The sequence below is a fragment of the Chelonia mydas genome, chromosome 6 (assembly GCF_015237465.2).
Source record: "Chelonia mydas isolate rCheMyd1 chromosome 6, rCheMyd1.pri.v2, whole genome shotgun sequence".
Lineage (NCBI taxonomy): Eukaryota > Metazoa > Chordata > Testudines > Cheloniidae > Chelonia > Chelonia mydas.
The window spans coordinates 104,339,062-104,354,232 of NC_051246.2; the positions used below are offsets into that span (position 1 = coordinate 104,339,062).

A 15,171-nucleotide genomic window follows, 5' to 3' on the forward strand; every position below is an offset into this window, starting at 1 on the left:
AATTGTGTGCCCAATTTCATGAAGCAATGTGAAAAGTTCTATTCAACAAAAGTTTTGCATAGCTAAAGGGGATGAATACTCATTTAGGAGGCAGGAAGATTGTATGTAAAGTAAATTCATGTTTTGGTGCAAAAATGCTTCTGCAACAGCTTTAGTCCCTCATTACAAAGGGGAGGGGAGTATCCAGTCAGTCTTACTATTAAGATATAGTCTTCACCATGCAAAGTTTGGGAACTTCTGGGCGAAGATAATTAAGTTAGAATATATGACATCAAAGAATGCTTTACCCTTGGGAAAAGACAACATCTTCAATTAGTTAGCCATGGGTGATAAACTAGTTCCCATTAAATACTTGATCATTAACAGAAATAATGTAATTAACTTGAAAATAGTTGTTTGTGCAAAGTGAAATGATGACTCCATTGTTTAATACGGCTGCTTTCATACTGCTCTTGAGCAAGAGATATTTTACTCTTGATTTTCTCCTCTGGAGTTTCTAGTATACACTCAGGACCTGAGTCCCTCCTCACTTACACAAATCAGGAGCAACTCTATTCAATTCAATGGAGTTATGCCCTGATGAAGCTGGTGTGAAAGGAGAATCAGATCCACAGAGTCCACCAGGTGGCACTGTTCACGCTGAAAAGAAACAACAAGCTCCAGTGTGGTGGTGGATAGAGGTATAAATATTACACCATGAATTAAAGATACTGGGCCACATTAATCCCTAATATAACTCCACTGGCACCTGTAGAGTTATGCTGGGGCTGAAGTTGACCCAATCATTTTGCTTCATTCATAAAAACACTTTAAGCAAAAATATTTGCTTGTTTCCATCCATCTTAATCAAGCAAATGGTTTCTAGGAGTTACTGAAAGGAATTCACGTAACTCCTATCTAAACCTCCCTTGCTGCAATTTAAACCCATTCCTTCTTGTCCTATCCTCAGAGGTTAAGGAGAACAATTTTTCTCTATCCTCCTTGTAATAACCTTTTATATACTTGAAAACTGTTATCATGTCTCCTCTCAGTCTTCTCTTCTCCAGACTATACAAACCCAATTTTTTTCATTCTTCCCTCATAGGCCATGTTTTCTGGACCCTTAATCCACTTGATATGCCCTTTCAGCTTGACTGTGAACCACTGATAACTACTCTCTGGGAACGGTTTTCTAACCAGTTATGCATCTAGCTTATAGTAGCTCCATCTAGGTTGAATTTCCCTACTTTGTTTATGAGAAGGTCGTGTGAGACAGTATTAAAAGTCTTGCTAAAGTCAAGATATACCACATCTACCGCTTCCCCCCATTCACAAGGCTTGTCACCCTGTCAAAAAAGCTGTCAGGTTGGTTTGACATGATTTGTTCTTGACAAATCCATGCTGACTGTTACTTATCACCTTTTTATCTTCTAGGTGTTTTCAAATTGATTGCTTAATAATTAGCACCATATTTTAAAATAATAGTTGAACAAAGTCTAGATAACCAGAGATCTCCCTGGGAAACAGACCTTAGATTTTCTTAAAGACAAAACCTCAACAGAAAAGCCATAGAATTTGAAATTGGCCTGCTTTGCCTTGTCTTCATTCAAACTATAGTAGGCTAAATATGGGCAGTTTAAAAAACAAACAAACAAAAAGTACTGTGGCCAAAATTTCTGAAACTGGATGCCTAAATCCCACCAGATTTCTTCTGGTGAAACTCCATTGATTTCAATGGAATTATTCCAGCTTTAAACGGTTGTGAAATCATTGTTTTAATCCTATGAGCCAGGAGGCTACTTTGAACATATTTTTGGAAGATAGTGATGTCTCCGAATCTAATTAAATCTAATTCTACACAACTGTCCCCTTCTGCAAAAAAGCAAAGACAATTGGAAAGGGAGAGTCTAAAGATAATCTTCAAGAACATATCTGGGGGGAGTTACTAAAGCTAGATGGATCAGAAAGAGGAAAGAATAGAAAAAGATATCAATTTTGCATGATTTCTGATGGATTTGTAGGTATTTGCCATTACTACATAAGAAAAGTTATACAACACATTTTTCTTAACATGTTATTAATGTATATATTGCCATTGCAGTCTGCATTATAAGATCAAGATGTACCTAACCTTCTGACTGATGCCCTAGACCTTTATACATCAAAATAATCCGAGCATAAAATCATGCCCCAAAGAAAATGGTTCCTTAAGCCTTTTGATGCATAACCAACTCCACTACTGAGCAAATCCTAATCAGGAGAGAAAATATAACTGCAGACATGCAGAACAGAGCTAAAAACAAAACTCATGGACTAATTGTTCCCTTGCCAAAGAATTAGTCAATAATCGGTGCACTGTATTAGGTTCCTCATGCAACCTAATACAGTGCACCGATTATTGGAAAATGAGACAAGATGGGAGTCCAGCTGTCCCACATTATGGTGTCAAGTTAGAATGACAGTGTATCATGATTTTTATATGAAACATTTAGACGCAGAAATGAAAGATGGTCTTGAAAGGACTATCTCAAATTTTCTGACTTTCTCTTCCAAATGTAAGGCGCATTTCTTTGACCATGCCTTCCATAAAATAAACATAGCGGTGTGCACATTTTAATAAAATCCCCCCAAATAAAAACACAGCCAAAATAAAATACTCCATTATAGACACAGATCTCCCTCTTGGGAGAGGAGGCACTAGTGGGAGGCCATCAGATACTACGGTGATAAGGGTGGTATAAGAACCTGTATAGAATAATATAGACTATACAAGGGGTTCATAACCCATCCTCACAGCTAAAATGTGAGGAAATTGTACTAGTTACAATGAATTAGAAGATGGAAAATGTCATCTGTAGGACAGCTCCAAACGAAGCAGCTAAATTGCTGCAATTTATTCAGTGATAGGACACCGCTGACCTCTATGCAAAGAACATGGCTGACTAGAGGGATCTATTTCATGATCTTGAATACATGCATGGTGTGTTCCACTTAGAGGTGGTCTTGAAGGTGAAGCCAGTATACTCTCAGCCATGTAAAGTGTGAGCGACCTTGGTAGCAGAGCTCAAAAAAAAGAGAAAGACGAGAAAAACCAGCCTTGTGGGATTAGAAAGGCAGTGAAAAAAATCACAGAGTGGATCAAGCAGTACAGTGGCAGTGAGAAAGCCAGGTGAGTTGATGATCTGCATCAACCTCAAAGAATGCAGTGGAGTACTGACGTCCTCACGCAACCTCCCTGCAACCCATGAAAGAAGTATTGCTGAAACTAGCCAAAGCAAAATGTTTTTCAATTCTTCCAACAGTGGCCAGTGCCAGATACTTCAGAGGGAATGAACAGAACAGGGTAATTAGCGAGTGACCCATCCCGTCGTCCAGTCCAGTCCCAGCAGTCCTACAGTCACAGGATTAGGGACATCCAGAGCATGGCGTTGCATCCCTGATCATCTTTGATGGACCTATCCTCCATGAACTTATCTAGTTCTTTTTTTAACCCAATTACACTTTTGGCCTTCACAACTTCCCCTGGCGACATGTTCCACACACTGACTGTGCACTGTGTGAAAAGGTATTTCCTTATGTTCATTTCCTTACTGTGTTGCAGCCTTGCAATTACAAGTTCAGTGTGGCTGCCAGAGCCTTTCTCTATTGCCTCCCTGCTGCTGGAGCCTTTCATTTCAAAAGAAAAAGACTCAAGCATGTTGGAGGCAGTGGGACACTGCACTGCAAAAAATTAGCACTGTAGATGTGGGAGGCAGTGCTTGGGTGTGTAGAGAACTATGTGGGGTACATACGTAGGGTTCAGGTGTGTAGGTCACAGCACTCTACTCACCTAAGCGGTGCCTCACCCTCTACACTGCTATTTATATCCATGCTAGCTGGATATGCAGTGTCGGTACTCTACATTGCCACCATAAGTGTAGACATAGCCTAAGAGTACATCAACACTGCAGCTGGGAGCTTGCTTCCCAGTTTGAATAGACAGGTGTGCTCGGCTCCAGCTAGCACACTAAAAATAGCAATGTAGCCTGGGGTAGTAAAGGTGGCGTCTCAGGTTAGCCATCAGAGGATGTACCCAGGGGGTCCTGAGAGGTTTGTAATCAAGCGATTAGCCAAAGCTTTAGACTGAATCAGCAGAGGTTAATACTTAAGGCCCTGGGCCAAGTAAGCATGAAGTTCCTGGCACAGAAGAACATGCTAAGGAATATGAGAAACTTAGACATAAACACACTTTTCAGAATTCATAAAAAGTTAAACATTCCATGGATTTCATGTCTGAAAGTCAAAACGTTTTGTGTAATTTGGAGAAGCATGAGAAACTTTCTGAAAAGGGCAGTTCTCTGGTAAGTGGGTGCCAAACCTTTTACATCCGATTCCCCATGTGCATCAGACTGCTTTTCTGCTCAGTAAAATGCCTACAAATAGAGGACTTATTTTGTTCAATTTTTTTTCCGTAACAACTACAAACTTTTTCAAAAATGAACATTTTTGCAGAAAATTTTCCTTTAGAAGGAAATTTAATTTGATTTAGTGGGAAAAAAGGAAATTATTTAAGTTTTTGAAATCAAGAAGTTTTGGGTTTTCAGTTTCTGGTTCCTCCCTCCTCTCTTTTTTTCTCTCTTCCCCCTTTCCCTTCAGTGGCAAAATGGTGGGAAATGAGGACAAAGGAGAGGGCCAAAAGTTAAATACATGTCTAAGTATTTTGCTGAATCAGGGCCTAAGAAAGAGGCATTTTCTCTACTCATATTGTGTGTGAGAATCAGCCACAATGGCCTGGATTACCGTTGCATCCTGTGTAGTCATTTACATCTGTGCAAAGTCGGTGTAAAATTATATCAAGTCTGTAATATCAAGAATGAATGTAAGACAAGAAGTGAAGGAACACTGAGATCTGGGAATTAATTTCTCAAGTCTCTGCCCTGAGGAGAGGTCATTATTTTCCAGCATCTTCCCTACAACTGTCTAGTACAGCATGTGCAAAACTCCTGTGGGATCTTTGTAAACTAGTCAGGGCTTATGGCCACATTCCCTTCTATATACAAACAAAATGAAGACTAATAGGGAACACAAAAGTTCTAGGCATTAGAAAGAGCACAAGTAATTAATAATCTATATTTATAACAAAAATGAACAGAGAATCAAAGACATATGGAATAACTTATTAAAATACAAACATGATACCTCAAATAACGAATGAGGCATTTTCAAAGTTAAGGTGACAAAGTACATCTAAGAGAGTTGCAAAAACTTTGTCAGGCAAATTTGATATTGGACAAATTCTCTACTCGCCCCAGTTCATTGCATATCGATATTGGACAGACACCAGAGAAGTGTGCAGGGAAAATCATTGTCTGTCTGTCTCCCTTTGATTTAGTTGGGGATTGGTCCTGCTTTGAGCAGGGGGTTGGACAAGATGACCTCCTGAGGTCCCTTCCAACCCTGATATTCTATGATTCTATGATTCCCCAAACACAGGAAGAAGGTAAAATTACTGAGACAAAAAAAGCAGAATTGTTAAAATATGTGACAGAGAGCTCTGCTTAGTCACTTTGCCTCTATGTGGTTCCCTTACCCACTAACCTTTGTCTCTGTGCTTGTCTATTTATATTGTTATCTCTTTGATCTTCATACATGTTTGCAATTTTCCTTGCCCACTTCTGGAGAATAATAACAATAACTCAAGAAAAGGTTGCTCTCTAAGATGTTCCAGTACATGATGTAAAGGACAGGGTAGTGTGTGGACCCCGCGTGTCCATGTACACCTGTCTTCTTCTGGCTTCTTTGTCCACCATAGCAATTTAGAGTAATCTCCTCCCAGCATCTCTGGCCATGCCCCTTTTCCTTAAGTCATGCTCCTGACATACTTCCTATGCCAAGGCTAGAGCTGGAGGGGCCAGCTGTACGCTACCTGGGCATTCCCAGCCACCTCGGAAATCTTTTAACTGTCCAGTTAGGCCACTTTACAGCCCCTTTGCACCACTGAGCCCAATGATATTTGGGGGAGAGTGCTGAAGGAAGTATATTGAATGCCTGCAATGGAGGATAGAAACATTTTGAGGGGGCTGGTTGTTCGTTGAGCAGACAATTTTGTGAGGGAAGATGATGGGCTATTTGTAGTTGTGGACAGATGGAAAGTTCAGGGAACATATAATTTTGGGGAGTGATGGTTTGTGGGGGGAGTGATTTCAAGGGCCTAATAGTGATGGGGGACAGATATTTGTGAGGTGATGGGATATTACAGTTTAGGCTCCCTTTCCCTTTATCAGTCTCTCTCAGCAGCAGGGAGTGACTCCTCCTGTTCCCTGGGCTCAGTAGCTTAAGTAAACTTGTGGGAGGTGGCTGCAGTAATCCAAAGGTCTTTCTTAGCTTTGGAGAGCAGACACAAGCACTCCGGCAGATGCTGAGCAAGAGGCTGCAGTTCCACAGTAGGTTCTGGTTTCTGTTGGCCTTTCATGCATGCATCTTAAAAATAAAAGGACTTGGTTGTTGAGCACAAAGACTCCTTACTTCTTTGAGAAGAACTCCGCACCCAACACCAAGCTCCTGGCAGTAGGTGAGGGGACAGAGCCATCCAGCTCCTCACAGCAATAGTTGCTGCTTGGTCAGGATTCCCCAGCTGTGACCTCCTCTCTCACCTGGAAAGGATGATGGCCCTTCCAGTGCACCATGGATCCCGGCTCCTTTCCATCCATCTCTTCTGGAGGACTGTCAGCAGGGGCAGCCGTCTCCTCCACAGCCAACCACCCGAGGAGAACATGGGAATAGTGGTGAGTTCCTTTCCTTCATCCTCCTGACTTCAATCCTCACCCACAGCTGCGGGGGTGGTCAGTACATCCCAAGCGGGCTCCTCTTACACCTTTCATATAGAGGGGCCAAAAAATGTTTTCCCACAGGCACTCCTCTCCCCACAGGGTGGAAGGGCTGGCCAGTTCTTCCCCAGGGCACCCTTCTCTTTCTAGGGGAAGGAGAGTTCCACCCAAAGCTTTCTCTTTCCCTGCAGGCTGGAAGGACTGGGCTCCTTATCTGTGGGAAAGGGAATCCTCCTCTCACACCAACATAGAGATATATAGCAAAAGCCTGATTACCTGAAATGCCCTTTTATATGAGTCTTGATTACATTCCCCAACAGAAATCACTCAGTAACTGCTCCCAATTATCCCAACACTAGACGATGAATCAAAATTACATCCCACACCATAAACACCTTACCCAGCAACTCCTCCCTATTGTAGCATCCCCTTTTTTGTCCCACCGTGTTTCATGGATGCACAAGGCTGTCTTGTGTGACTCATTTTGAGGTAAACATCTGTGCAAATGTAGCTCTCAACCAAAGTGACATTCTTTCTGTATAGATTTTATGGAAAGCAGAAAAAATACACAGAAAATGCACTGTATCTATAGAAATAGCTGCAAAGCTGCGAAACCCTGGGAACACTTTGAAAGTTCTTTGCATTTGCAGTGGTCTGAGATTTAAAATCACAGTTTGTTTTTTGGATGACTTGAAGTACTTCTGCTAGTAAGTCTCATTTCAATTTGTATAATAATCCTCTGTTGTTTGTTCTTCCTTTAGAATCTATCACATTACTGGGATTAGAGTGGTAGTAATTCAGTAATATATCATTTGGTCGGAACAGACTGCTTCCTTTGGAAGCGTTCCAACTTTTCTAGCCTCATTTAACCTTCTTTCTTTTGATTCAGGAGACTGTCATTGGTTTATCAGCATTTTCCCTGGCTGTCCTTGGACCAGCTGGATGGTTCCTGTTCCACCTTCCAAGCTATAAAAAGAAGTAGAAGATGTGCTTTCCTATTTAAGACCTGGAGCCTCAGATCTGCTGTAAATATTCCTTTATGGAGTATCTTTAAAGCGAGAGTGTCAACCTGAAGTCTAGTCAACTAAAAAAATAAATGAGTTAAATGTGGTTTCAGGTTTTACATCAACCACCTTGTTACTGTGTGAAAAATTCACACAAGCAAGGAAAATTACTAATTCAGGTCCCCATCCTGCAAAGCCCCATGCAGGTGCTCAAGTTTACGCTCTCTGAGCAGTCCCATTGACTCCAATGGGCTAAGGTTAAAAGTTAAGCAAGCGCATAACTATTTGCAGGAGTGAGACCTGACTATATACGGAAAACAGTAAAACTGACACAAATTGCCATAGTGTGGGCTGATCTAAGTGGGTTCAACTACATTGACTTCAACAGGAGTTGCACTGAGCAGACCCAGCCTGCGTCTGGCCCAGTGTGCTTTCCAAAGTTCAAGCTAAGCTAACTGAAAAAATACAGAGAAATCATTATTTTTAAAATCCTTTTCTGCTTTACACATATTAGGGGTTAGTTTTAACAATAGGCATGAATATTGACAGAGAAGGGTGATTTTTAAGTTGACTTTAACTCTTTAACTTTTTGTGTCTCTTCTGTTTCAATAGAAATCCTGTGCATTCGTACTCGAATAAATGTATCCTGCAAATTGTGGTTGGCAGAAACATCAATTTGTTTTAAACTTTTATGTTTAGATTTATGGTATGTGAAGGATTTTTCCATGTTTTATGTTTATAATGGATGTATTGCAAATATTTTAAAATCTAGCCTTCACTTTAAATAAGTATAATAATGGTTCAATATGTCATACTTATATGGTATTATTCTTGGTTCAAGTCAGATCTCTTAATGATTACATTTCTGGTTTGCCAAAATATAGAGTCCACCCTCCATGATGCCTGATACAAATCATATTTTGCTAGCTGTCCATCTCCATTAAGGGTAAAACAACTCACGGTAACATGAAAATACAGCTTCTGAAAACAGGGATTTCAATGCAATTTCTTTCTCAGTTAAGTGAAAGTATAAATTCTTAGTATGCTTCTAAAATACGATTTTCTAAAAAGCTGAACTCTCTGGTTCTTCTCCTCCACTTTAAATGCTTTTAGACATTTATGAATTGGAGAGAATGGGGGCTCCATGATAGCTTATAAATAGTGATGCTGTTTTATTGTTTGCAGAAAAATATAGCTCTGTCACTGTAATTCTAGCAGCATGATTCAATGTCCATTGATGTTTATGGAAGGATTCCCACAGATTTCAGTGAGCTTTGGATTGGGGCCTAGATTCTTGATATCCAGAGAACAAACCATGCCAGTACTGATTAGATGAAAACAGAAAGATAGCTGCAGGAAGACACTGTGGAGCACTGATTTTGCAAACATAAGTAGTCTATGGGACTATTCTTCCGTGTAAAATTATTCAGTGTGCATATATGCTTGCAGGATCAGGGGCCTAATTTGGTTATTCCTACCTCATTTAATATACAAGAAATAATTTAGCAAGTCATGACATATTTTAGTTACTGTGTTTGTCCCTCTAAGATATGATAATATCTAGTGAGGTTGCCTGTTTATAACAAAGTAAATAAAGTATGTCAACAGCTCATTGAAGCATTTGGAATGGCACTAGATGAAAGTCTGGTAAAAAAATTGTATAACATTTGGAGACATAAGAACATAGGGATATTTATCTTTCAGTAGAAATGCTTCCCAGAAATCAGAGCAGTTATCTGGAGGATTGTTTAAAATATAAGCATTTTTCAGAAATAAAAGAACATTCAAATTTTCAGCCCATCTTTAGATGTTTTTCTCTTTCTGCAATGGGAATTGGGTTTCACGGTTCATTACTAGTATTCCTTAGCTCTGATACAGCACTTGTTACCACCAGAAGAGCTCAAAGTCCTTTACAAAGGTAGATGAATAGCATTGTCCTGTAACCCTTGTCACAGGTGGGGAAGCTGCAGCAAAGAGACTTGCCTGAGGTGACACAACAATTTAGGGGTAGAGCTGGGATCAGAACCCAGGGATAAGATTCTGTTCCGTGTCTCTAAAGGGCACAGCACAGATCTCATAGCCCAGTGCTGGGCGGAATGGTGGCTTTAAATGACCTTTGTGCCCTCCCAATCCTAGGCTGCTCTAGGGACTGGTGGGGCTCCTGACAAACTTTAGACAGCTGTGGTGCCTGTCTAAGTTACAGCAACCTCCTTGGAATGCTATAGGTGGTGCACTGTCACCTGGAATCGCTGCAGAACTGTACAGAGTGTGTCCCCTTCCTTAGCCCCAGCTCTGGGATACCCCTATGCCAGGAGTTGGTAGGGAGTCCTCAGAAGGCAGCATTATGGCTGTCTGCCACAGTTCCTGTGCCAGCTCAGAACTAAGCTTTTAGTGGTTCTTTACACCAGGGCGGTGCTTATACCAGGTGCAAAGGGGCCAAAGCAGGAGTGAGGAGGGTGATTTTTTAAACACTTTCCCTCTCAACTCATAAAATGCACGTCTGCTTTTGGTCTATAAATAGCTGGTTTGGCCAATTTTGGGTAAAGAGAGGCACAGCAGAAAATAAAATGAAATTCAGGCTTTGGGAGAAAATCTTGTGGGTGACATAAATTTGCACAAACATGGCATGTTTAAATGACAGTTACTAACACTGTGTTCCTTAGGGCTAATAAAGCAAATCTGTTAATAGTCCAAGACTATGTTAATGAGGATGGTACCAATTCTCAATGTGGGATGTCACTTACTTCTCTGAACCCCTCTACCACGGCAACAAACTAAGCATTTTGTTCTTTTGATGGCTAAAGAAATTACTCAATAATTTAGAGCATTTATCATACTTGTTGGGTTTTTTTAGCTCACAGATACTGACATTTCTCCCTGGGTGAAATTCACTCTCCACAGGGAGCCAACATGAGATCTAACCCACTTAAGTCCTATTTCGAAGTCTTAAGTGATGCACAAACACATGCTGGTCCTCTGCACAGAAGTGAATTTCACTCATTATGGTCACTAACAGATTCCACTCCTATTGATGCCCAGGCATTCATCTTGCTGATGTCACATTAACCCAGAGACTATGAGCCCAAAGGAACAATTCCTTCCCATAGCTCCTCCTGAGTCAGCACAGATACATGTTGCCCCTTATTCTGGGCTGAGGCTAATGGCCCAGTTTAGCCCTACGTCGATGTCTTTCCTCAGCTGTAAATGATAATACTTATCTACCTTATAGGCATGCAGTGAAGATTAATGCTTATTTAGGATTTAGGGACAAGTAAAATCCAACAGGATCTGACCATTGTTGTGCGTGATGGGGGTTTACAAACGTTGCACCACAAAGGAAGGGGTTAAGGAGCTACTCTGAGCCCAGTTAACCCCTCCCCACCACACCTGCACAGCAAACCTGGGTTGGAGGAGAAGCTTAAAAGGAGAACAGACTGGCTCGGTAGCAGTGGAGGATAAGAGACGTGTATCCTGTTAGCTTTTCGTTGTGAGTGCTGTGCGGGTGTTCAGCTGCCTGCGATCTCTGACTCTGTGACTCCACCAGTCCTACTGAGCAAAGGGATTCTTGACACTCAGAAGGTCTGCGATTTCCTTTTGATATACGTTGTTTCATGTCTTACTTTGCCTGGGGAGAGAAAGGGACTGGTAGAAAGTAATTCAGGAAAGCAGTAGTACAGCACCTTTGGGTGCTGACTTTAGCTGCCTTCCAGAAAGCCCTGAACTGGAAGCTAGTGGAAAGGGTGGGCCTGGGTTTCCCTACCTTCACCTAAGGGGTGCAGAGAGCTGTGAGCCTACCCTGACAGAGAAAAATCTGGATGGGCAAAAAGGCTCCTGAAACCAGAGGAGTAGAGACTTTGAGGCATAGACTTCGGGGAGGCCAGGTAACTTCTTGACTGAGCTTATGACTATCCTTTGGCTGGACTGCTTTGTACATCTTGCATGGAGCAAGGCCCTATGTGACCTCGTTGGAGGGTAGAATGTCACTGAGCCTCTGGAGCTAATGTCCTGCCTGTGAGCTCCAAATGAGTAACTACAGCCAGACCCACTGTGACCAGATGCAAAGGGGTTTCCTGCTGGTGAATTGCCTACTCCACTGTCATATGCAGTATTGCAAACCCCAAGTAAAAAACAATGAGTCAACTCTATAAAAATCATGAGATTTTTCTCTTTAATTAGATCCCTTTATTTTCCTCCTTTCCCTGAATCTTTATGGTGCACTGGGGTCTTCAACCATGGGGGTTAGAAATGTTCCTTTCTTTCTTTCTTTCTTTTTAATGTAAGTTGAGATTCTCTTGTAATCCCATGTCTCCAGGAGCTGGAGCTTTGAGGAAAATACCAAAGATTTGTGACAAAATTGCAAGAATTAGCAACACTGTATGTATGTAAATTTACATGTTGACATCTACTTTAAAAACACTTCATGGAATTTTCCATACAAGTCAAGGTAAAATGGTTTGATTTGATCTTTTGTATTTTTCAATAAGAATTGCCTTCCTTAAAGCATGCTTGCTAGCACAGTGGATTAAAACCAAATAAATAAAACTGCATTTTATGTGGTTGTTCAGAGTTTATTAGCAAGAAATTGCATCCACTGTAACATTTAAATACATACAGAATGTAGCTTTGGAAACCCAGTCCACTTCTTACATCTTATAATGAAATCAAAGTTTCCACTGTTATAACAGAGATAATGTTAAAGCAACTATATATGTGGGGGGAAAAAAACCACACACACCAATGAATGGAAAAATATGATAATTAAATGTATCTCTTGGGACAGCAAAGTTGAACTTGGCCAGTAACAAATTTGCCTGATAGAGGCAAGTTTTGCAGCTCTGTTAATTGTACATTGCATCTTAACATCCAGAAAATTTCACTGATTATCTGAGGCAAGTATCACTTATTCTTTTGCATTTTTAATATATTGGTCCAAATGTCTTTGCTTCTCCATTCATTTTTTGTTACAAATATGTCTTGTACTAATTACTTATGAACTTTCTAGTACTAAAGCTTTTCCTGTTAATTTTTAGTTTTCACAAAGCAGTAAAAGGCACGTGAAAATAAACCATTAACTGTTTTTTAAAAAGTTCCCACAGGAGTTCTGTGCAGCCTATTAGACAAAGTCATGGGGAACTTGCTGGAAAATAATGACCTCTTTTCAGTGGCAAGAGATGAGAAATAAATCCCCAGAGCTCACACTGTTCCTGCAGCTGCTGCCTGCTGATATTAGAGCACAACTTAAAACATCTGAGTGACTTGTTCTCTAAAATGACATTAATAAACTAGTCCAAACTAGTTTCATCAAATAACATGTGATCTGTACAGGATTTAGTTGAGATATAGATAGTTTTTGCTATCCATAATTTTTGTGCAAGCCTGGACACTATCTTCTGTATACATGAATCACAGGCTGATGGGTGTAAAACCTTGTTCAATCATGTAGAAATATCTGTAATTTTCCTGCACTCTGTGAGGGAATAAATCTTATATTAGAAGAGGAACACGTTTTTCCCACCTGCTCCTGCTTCACCCATCTGTCTAGATTTCTATAATGCCCCATCACTATAGTATGTGGACACTATATATATTTAAAGGAAACACCCAGAATCTCAGTTTTTCTCTGTCCCATGTGCTCCTCTGTGCTCTGGAGTTCATAGTTAGGGCCCCACCAAATTCATGTCCATTTTGGTCAATTTCACGGTCATAGGATTTTTAAAATAGTAAATTTCATGATTACAGCTATTTAAATCTGAAATTTCACAGTATTGTAATTGTAGGGGTCCCAACCCAAAAAGGAGTTGCGTGTGGGGTGGGGATTGCAAGGTTATTGTAGGGGGAGTTGTGGTACTGCTACCCTTACTTCTGCACTGCTGCTGGTGGCAGTGCTGCCTTTAGAGCTGGGCACCCGGCTAACAGCCGCCGCTCTCTGGCTGCCCAGCTCTGAAGGCAGTGCAGAAGTATGGATGGCAATACCGTGACCCTCCTAAAATCTTGCAACCCCCCACAACTCTCTTTTGGGTCAGGACCCCCAATTTGAGAAACACTGGTCTCCCCGGTGAAATCTGTATAGTAGAGGGTAAAGGCACAGAAAAGACCAGATTTCACGGTCCGTGACACGTTTTTCATGGCCGTGAATTTGGTAGGGCCCTCTTCATAGTAATTCACTGTTATAACAGGCAGGAAACTCACTCTGCAGAGGAAAGTTGCCTGAGGTGGCCTGCTTCTATCAGATCTGCAGTGCATCTTTTTATATGTACAGCCACGTAGAGTTGCCAACGTTCAAATTTCTTAAAACTGGACATTACTACAGCCCCCCTCCCACCTCCAGTCACTCACTCCCCCCGCTCACTCGCTCCTCCCTCCCATCCAGTCCCATGGACTTGTGCACGTCCAGCTTTTCTAAATAGTCACAAACCACTTCTTTCTCCACAGAGGGCTGGTCACCTCCTCCCCTTCTCTGACGAGATAACTGGTTCTGTAGATGAAGGGAAAGCAGTGGACGTGTTGTTCTTTGACTTTAGCAAAGCTTTTGACACTGTCTCCCACAGTATTCTTGCCAGCAAGTTAAAGAAGTATGGGCTGGATGAATGGACTATAAGGTGGATAGAAAGCTGGCTAGATTGTCGGGCTCAACGGGTAGTGATCAATGGCTCCATGTCTAGTTGGCAGCCGGTATCAAGTGGAGTGCCCCAAGGGTCGGTCCTGGGGCTGGTTTTGTTCAACACCTTCATTAATGATCTGGAGGATGGCGTGGACTGCACCCTCAGCAAGTTTGCAGATGACACTAAACTGGGAGGAGAGGTAGATACGCTGGAGGGTAGGGATAGGATACAGAGGGACCTAGACAAATTGGAGGATTGGGCCAAAAGAAATCTGATGAGGTTCAACAAGGACAAGTGCAGAGTCCTGCACTTAGGATGGAAGAATCCCATGCATCGCTACAGACTAGGGACCGAATGGCTCGGCAGCAGTTCTGCAGAAAAGGACCTAGGGGTTACAGTGGACGAGAAGCTGGATATGAGTCAACAGTGTGCCCTTGTTGCCAAGAAGGCCAATGGCATTTTGGGATGTATAAGTAGGGGCATTGCCAGCAGATTGAGAGACGTGATCGTTCCCCTCTATTCGACATTGGTGAGGCCTCATCTGGAGTACTGTGTCCAGTTTTGGGTCCCACACTACAAGAAGGATGTGGAAAAATTGGAAAGAGTCCAGCGGAAGGCAATAAAAATGATTAGCGGACTGGAACACATGACTTATAAAGAGAGGCTGAGGGAACTGGGGATGTTTAGTCTATGGAAGAGAAGAATGAGGGGGAATTTGATAGCTGCTTTCAACTACCTGAAAGGGGGTTCCAAAGAGGATGGCTCTAGACTGTTCTCAGT

The 15,171-nt window shown here is 41.6% G+C and overlaps 1 long non-coding RNA gene across 1 annotated transcript; it reads left to right on the top strand.

The window, feature by feature from the left end:
* The first annotated feature begins 6,324 nt into the window (after positions 1–6,324).
* LOC122466403 lies at positions 6,325–11,583 on the top strand. The gene is made up of 3 exons (XR_006291845.1): positions 6,325–6,743; positions 7,675–7,810; positions 8,402–11,583. It is a non-coding gene; the product is annotated as an uncharacterized LOC122466403 (long non-coding RNA).
* Positions 11,584–15,171: the final 3,588 nt, after the last annotated feature.